Consider the following 6,522-nt stretch of genomic DNA (forward strand, 5'->3'; position numbering starts at 1 on the left):
TTTACATTATCTCCCTGCTGGTCTGTTTATCAGCCATGTGAGTTCTTTAGTGATAATTCAACGATAGAATTGTGCAAAAACATGAAAAAATATTAAAAACAGGAACTGTTTTCTGTTAGTTCCTGTTATAGCATCAATTAGTCAATCAATTAGTGCCATTTTCCATGCAGAATGCTTATAGAAACTATTTAGACTGAGTTCATATGTTGTCGGGGCGCGCATTTTGGGTGCTTTAATTGTGAATATGCGCCTGATTTATTCTTGTAAATCCTCGCGCGTTGATCTTGACATTAACCTGAGATTATTGCTTTTCGTCTCGAAATGAGCCTTTTCCGTGAGCCGCAAGGCCTTTTAAATGTCAAATTCCATTTTTTTCTGCGAATGTGACCTTTATTGGTTTGCCTTTGAAGATGGCTGTTTGGTTTCACCGTAAATAGCCATTGTTCAGCTCTCGCCATGATTACATTTGCTTTTAAAATGCCTTGTCCTGTCCCGTCGGTGTAATGAATGACAAACTCCACAAGGTGGCGCCAGACACACACTGCACTGGCTTCAATGCGAGGAGCAGTGACTTGAAGGTAGTTCTTTCACACGCCATTTGAGTTCAATATTTGTACATAATGGCTGTTCCAACAGACCCAGTGTGATTGATGGGTTTGGCAAATGGCTTGCAGGTACTTTATCCCTGTCCTGCAGGTGAAAGAGTCGAACCCTGTATTTCAGCGTAACTGCATGGAAGTCCTTGTATTGCATTCATTTAGCACACGCTCTTATCTAGCGATGTAGGACAACATAAACTAAAAGCTTACCTTTTTCGCTTGGCTTATCTGATTCTTTATTTTTTATCTTGGAACTTTTTGTTTATTTTTTATTTATCCATTTTAGCATTTTTACCTCGTGTTTTATCTTAAATTTTGGTGTACACTAGTCACTAGTTTTTGTGTTTTACTTCTCTGTTCTCGTACATTGTCTCTCGGTCACATTTGCATTTGTATGGAATGCACTTTGAACTACATTTCCTTATATGAAAGGTGCTGTATAAAGTTTGATGTCTGAGGAAGATGCTTCATGTGCAGCTCAACAGAAGGACCTGCATGCACCCGATCGACCTGCAGGGGTCGCTGGTGTGCGATGAGATCCTGTCATCGTGTCACCCTGCCATTGGGATGCACCCTCCCATCTCAGAGGGTGCATCCCAGTGCTCCAAAAATGTATCCTGCTTTCCTCCACTACCACCTTGTCTCCTTCAAAAGCTATCCTTGTGGCCTTCCTCCCTCCAGTGACCTAATAATGGAGGAGGCGAGCTAAGCGGCTTCAAACTCAGCTCCTCGCCTCCTCTGGGGAAGGATACATTGGTGTTTGCTCCCATGGTAGGCTTTTTACATTTCTGGGTGACATCACGCCAACAGAGATTGAAGGACCGTCCCACAGAATCTGAGGGCTCATTCCAAGTCGCTTAATTTATCCATCCTTGCTTCCTTCCCTTGTGTCCTTTCCCTTCCTGAGTATGGAAGGCCAAACGGATCAGAAAAATGCGAAATCACGTCTGGAATCACGTGTTGTCCACATTTTGTCAACGGGTGCATTTCAGTCGCTTATTTTTATCTCCTTAGACAGCGAAATACAGTTTATGGTTAGCCTAATAGTTTGATTATATTGGAAAAAATGTTTAGCAAGGACGGATAAAATAAGAGATTAGGATGAGTTCTAACTCAATCCAAACTTTGGAAAGTGGAGATGGCAGAGAACTTCAATTTCCCAAATTTATGCAAGATATTTAGCCAAATATGTGTGTTTCAGCAGGTTATCACACATAGCATGCTACCCGAAGGCTAGATTGCCCAGAACCGATAACGAAATATCAGTTTGTTTTTGTGACTCTAAACATAATTAAGCATAGCAGCTACCATGATTTCAGCTATGCTTAATTATGTTTATAGTCACAAAACCAAACCGATGCATGACTGAATTTATTAAACCAACTTTTTTTATTACCCACATTTTAATTTCAGATGTTGGGAAATAATTGTTTTTCAAAGGGAACACTGATCATTAGGAAACAGTAACTAATAATATTAAGCGACAGATCCATTTCAATAACCAATGCAAATGTTTCTGAATTAGCCTATGTGAGATGCAATGCACTGGCAATGGAATGTAGGCAGTCACAGTACAGCTGCACCAGGCCTCTATGAACCGGTGCTCTAAGTTCAGACGTCGTGATCGGGATTCTGGCATTACAGTAAAGTGTTTTTTTTTTTTGGCCATTTTTCTCCCATTTTCTCCCCAATTTAGTTGTTATACCAATTCCCTGTGTGTATCACGGTCCTGGTCGATGCGCTATCCTCCTGTTGGTCTGGGGAGGGTGTAGACTACCATATGCCGGCCTCCAACACATGTGGAGTCACCAGCCACTTCTTTTCACCTGACAGCGAGGATTTTTCACTGGGAGAGCGTAATGCAAACTGTTGTTTTGTGTACTATGAGATGTTTACTTTGATCTAATGTGGAGGTCTCCATGGGCGCGAAATTGAACCCTGAACCCGGCTCGTACCGGAGACCCAACCCGACCCGACTCGACCTGACCAATCCCAGCTGGCACACAAATTTGAAAACCGACCCCGACCCGAAACTGGAATCGTTCACAGTCCCCTTGCTCGGCTGCTATGCACTTGAGTTATAGCATTGATTATCATACTGCAACTGGCAGTATTTTATTTCCATATGTGACAGTGAACTGTAGCTGTACAGTTTACCAAGGCAAGGCGGCCCATCAGCAGTGCAGTGTGATAGGCTAATGAACCACTTGTCTTACCGGTTAGTAGTGATCAAGCACAGTACACATCCAGTTTTTGGTAGCTCACTTACCAGACCCATTTGCTTTAGCCTACATATCTCACTAGCGCCTTCGCTGCCTGCAAAGTTCCTGCTATTTCTTGGATGGTATCTGTATCTGACATCAGGTTCGGTGGGATCTTCTTGCTATCATAGGTCAAAATAGCATTGCAAGCCCTACACTGTATTTGACCAATGAGCCTTTTTATCAGTTGTCAGAACAAGGTCATAATATTTCCACAACGAAGCCAATCCCGACTCATTTGGAATTTTTTAAGAAGTTGAAGTTCTCTCTCTGCAAGTTTTCATTTAAGTTCATCCACTGCAGCTTGAAACCAGACACAGAAGGCGGTTGGGTTGCAGACCTCTTAATCTGATGTTGCTGACTACATATTTAGTGTCTCGACCCAAACCACAATGCCAGGTTCACGTTTGTACCGACTACTGCACATGCAACTATTTGTATTTAAAACGTACAAGCTATTTAGCTGTTTTAAATGGGCCAACCTCATGTATGATCTGTGATTGGCTACGGGACTATTTATGGGCTTGGCAAAAAGATAACGCGTATATGATGGGGCTATTTCATCAATAGTCTACGTCGGCTTTGACAACAGAGAAGCAGATAAGCTGTCCCAAATTGTCTTTGCGCCTCCTCATTCTGTCTTTTCCTCCACATAATTGCGGGTAGAGAGATGAGTGGGAGTGGGTGAGTGGAGGAAAGGAGGTGAGGGGTGAAAAGTACTCGGGGAGCCAATTGCACCTCACCCTTCTGCTGCTGGCCAATCAGAACTGGCAACTTTTTTTCTCCCCCTCCCTCTCTCTCCCAAGAGTAGCCAGATGGTATCAAGGCATTCATACTACTCTAAAGAAGATGTTTTTATTTTTTATTTATTTTTTTATTATAGAAACTGGTATCTGTTTTGGCATAATGATTCAGTACTACCGAAGGAAGGTGATCAGTTGGCTGCCTACCTATTTGTCACTTAAACACTGCTATGGCACCTAATGTTATGCTCTGTTAGGCTTACGCTCTCCCTCTTATTGGTTTTGATCCCGATGCCGAGGAATCTGCTGTGTTCATTGGATAAACCTGTATGTGTGCATGGAGTCACTCTGGATAGGAGCTACTGCTAAATGCCTGAATAACGTAGATATGGTGGGAGGGTCTGTACGATGAGGGGTGCCTGACCCCTGGTCCCGGAGAGCCGCGGGGGGCTTCCTGGTTTCAGTGTTCCTCAGCATAGATCATCGGAAGCAGTTGATTACGCGGTTAACTCACCTGCTTTTTGTGGTTGGATCGGCTAGCCTCCGGCAGCTCTCTGAGCTCGGGGCTGAGGACACTGTATAATTGTGTTTCGTTGCTAATTTCCACATCCGCGAGAGGGTGGAAAAAGGCTACAGTCACATGCTAATTGAACAGAGTGCTGTTTTAACAGGGTTTGATTCAGAATCTGGAAGTCTGCCCAGCGTTTCACGAGAAAGGCAAGAATTTTCCCTCGCGCAAGGCATTTAAAAGCTCATTCGCGTGGATTGATCCATTATGCGTGCTTTGAAAAATCAGCTTCTACTGTCGCCAGATTTTTCTTTTCATTTTCTTTGACCGTGTGCAAAATAACATTTCGTTCTTGATGCGCACTATGCCATTTCCACACAAGAAGGGGTTTGCAGAAACGAGATATCTGCCTGGTGTATAGGGTCTGATGATCTTTTGAAGACATAATGAAGCTGAATACCTTTAGCTGCCTGATAGGGTGTAGTTTGATGTGAGCTGATAACAGGTAGCAGGTGGAGGGAGATGAGAAGGGGAGGGGCATGGCTGAGTCTGGGGGGGGGGGGGGGGGGGGCTGTAGATCAGAGGAGCAGCATTCTGGAGGAGCTGCAGAGGTCTGATTGGAGGAGCAGGGAGGCCAGTGGGAGTTGTAGTTGTCCAGACGGGAGATGATCAGTGCCTGGACTAAAAGCTTGAGTTGAGTAGGTGGTAGAGGAAGGGGCAGATTCTCTGAATGTTGTACAGGAGAAATCATGTAGGATGTAATTATCTTCTGAGTTACTTCTCTCTCCTTCTCTTTTAAGCCTGAGTCATGAAGACTACCAACAGGGCTGTAAGCCTCCGTAAACTCCCAGAAGATTACAAACTTATAATCACAACACCTGGCAGCATTGCTTGTTCAGAGAGCACTGGGTTTATAGATTTTCAGTTTGGGAAGCGTTTGGTAGTATACTGTTTCTTTTCTCTGCGTGAATTTTATATATTTCGTCGTCTTAAGAGCTTTCTGCAATGAATTATGTGCCAAGTCAGACTGTTGGACATATTTCACTTCAATTCAAGTCATATTTTTGCACTTCAACTGGTGAAAAAAAATGCTTGCCATTTTCTGAGGTTATTAATTTAATTGTTTCCCATCATTTAAGTGCAAACATGTTTTATTATGCAGAATACTCGTAACCGTATCCTGTGGAATGGCACTTAGTGACTGAAATATTTTATTTATAAATAAAGCAAAATATGATTTGGGCAATAATTGATGAGTTAAAAGACTTCCCCAGTCGTGATCCTGGAGGGCTGTGGGGTCTGGTTTCTTTTTTTTGGCTGGACCGCAACAGCGGGGCCAGCCCTACAGACGCGAATGTTTGTGACTGACTGACTGAGTGATGAAGTTGCACCATTGGTCGGCCGGATCACGTGTGTTAGGTCCAGCCATATGCTAGGTTTTATCCTGGTCTTGTTTATTGTCTTTTAATGAAAATTTTATTTATCCAGGTTAGTCTCTTGAGATAAAATACCTCATTTTCAAGAATGAGATACCACAGCTTACCCTATGGTGGCTTACCCTCATAAATCACCAATCAGAGAAGACCCAAAAAACCAGGAAATCAGCTGACTCAACCCTTTAACCCTTTAAGGTGTGAGATCACAAATATGCGATTAGAATGTTTTTAATTGAACATTCTAATGCTGATGTAACAGTCACTGTTTGAAATTGAAAGCAATAAAGATTTAGAACACTGACTTAGAATTTTGAACGAACACTCTAAAAAAACGTACTGCCTTTAACAGAATCTGGAGAGTACTGCATGCCAGGCTTGTGTCCGAACACGCGGATTGCACAAAAGGTATTAACGCTTTCCATCGCCAGCGAGTTAAGCCTGCAACCTCTTCCTGCCTCCACCGGTGCTCCAATCTCTCAAATGGTCGGTAGTTTGCCACATCTCGAGAGCCCGTAATCTGTAAAAAAAAATCACTTTTCGTTTTGCGCACGCCTTTCTCCGCCGAGGTCAGCACCCGCCACCCGCAAACCAGCACTTATTCCCGTATCGACCGTTTCGGGGAGTCGGAGCGTTCTAATGTTTCCGCGCGGGCGACGGTCGGCGTTTGACTTTCGAGAAAGCCGGACGGGAATAAGCGACAGGGCGTTCGAACGCCTTCTGACAGAGCTCGACTTCCTGCTTCGGTACGGACCGGCGGCGGCCCGTGGTCCATCGCCGCCGCTTGCCGCCTGCGGACGAACTCGGAATGCCGTCCCTCCCTGGCGTCGCTCGCCAACCCGCCGGGACGCCTCGGAGCCGTAATGGCGGAAGATTACCGCTCCCTTTGCATTCGGACGCCTCGGAGCGGAGCCGTAATGGCGGAAGATTACCGCTCTCTTTGTGTTCGGCAGGGGAGGAGAGAGCACTCCGGGGTCC

The sequence above is a fragment of the Anguilla anguilla genome, chromosome 13 (genome assembly GCF_013347855.1).
Source record: "Anguilla anguilla isolate fAngAng1 chromosome 13, fAngAng1.pri, whole genome shotgun sequence".
NCBI classification, from domain to species: Eukaryota; Metazoa; Chordata; class Actinopteri; order Anguilliformes; family Anguillidae; genus Anguilla; species Anguilla anguilla.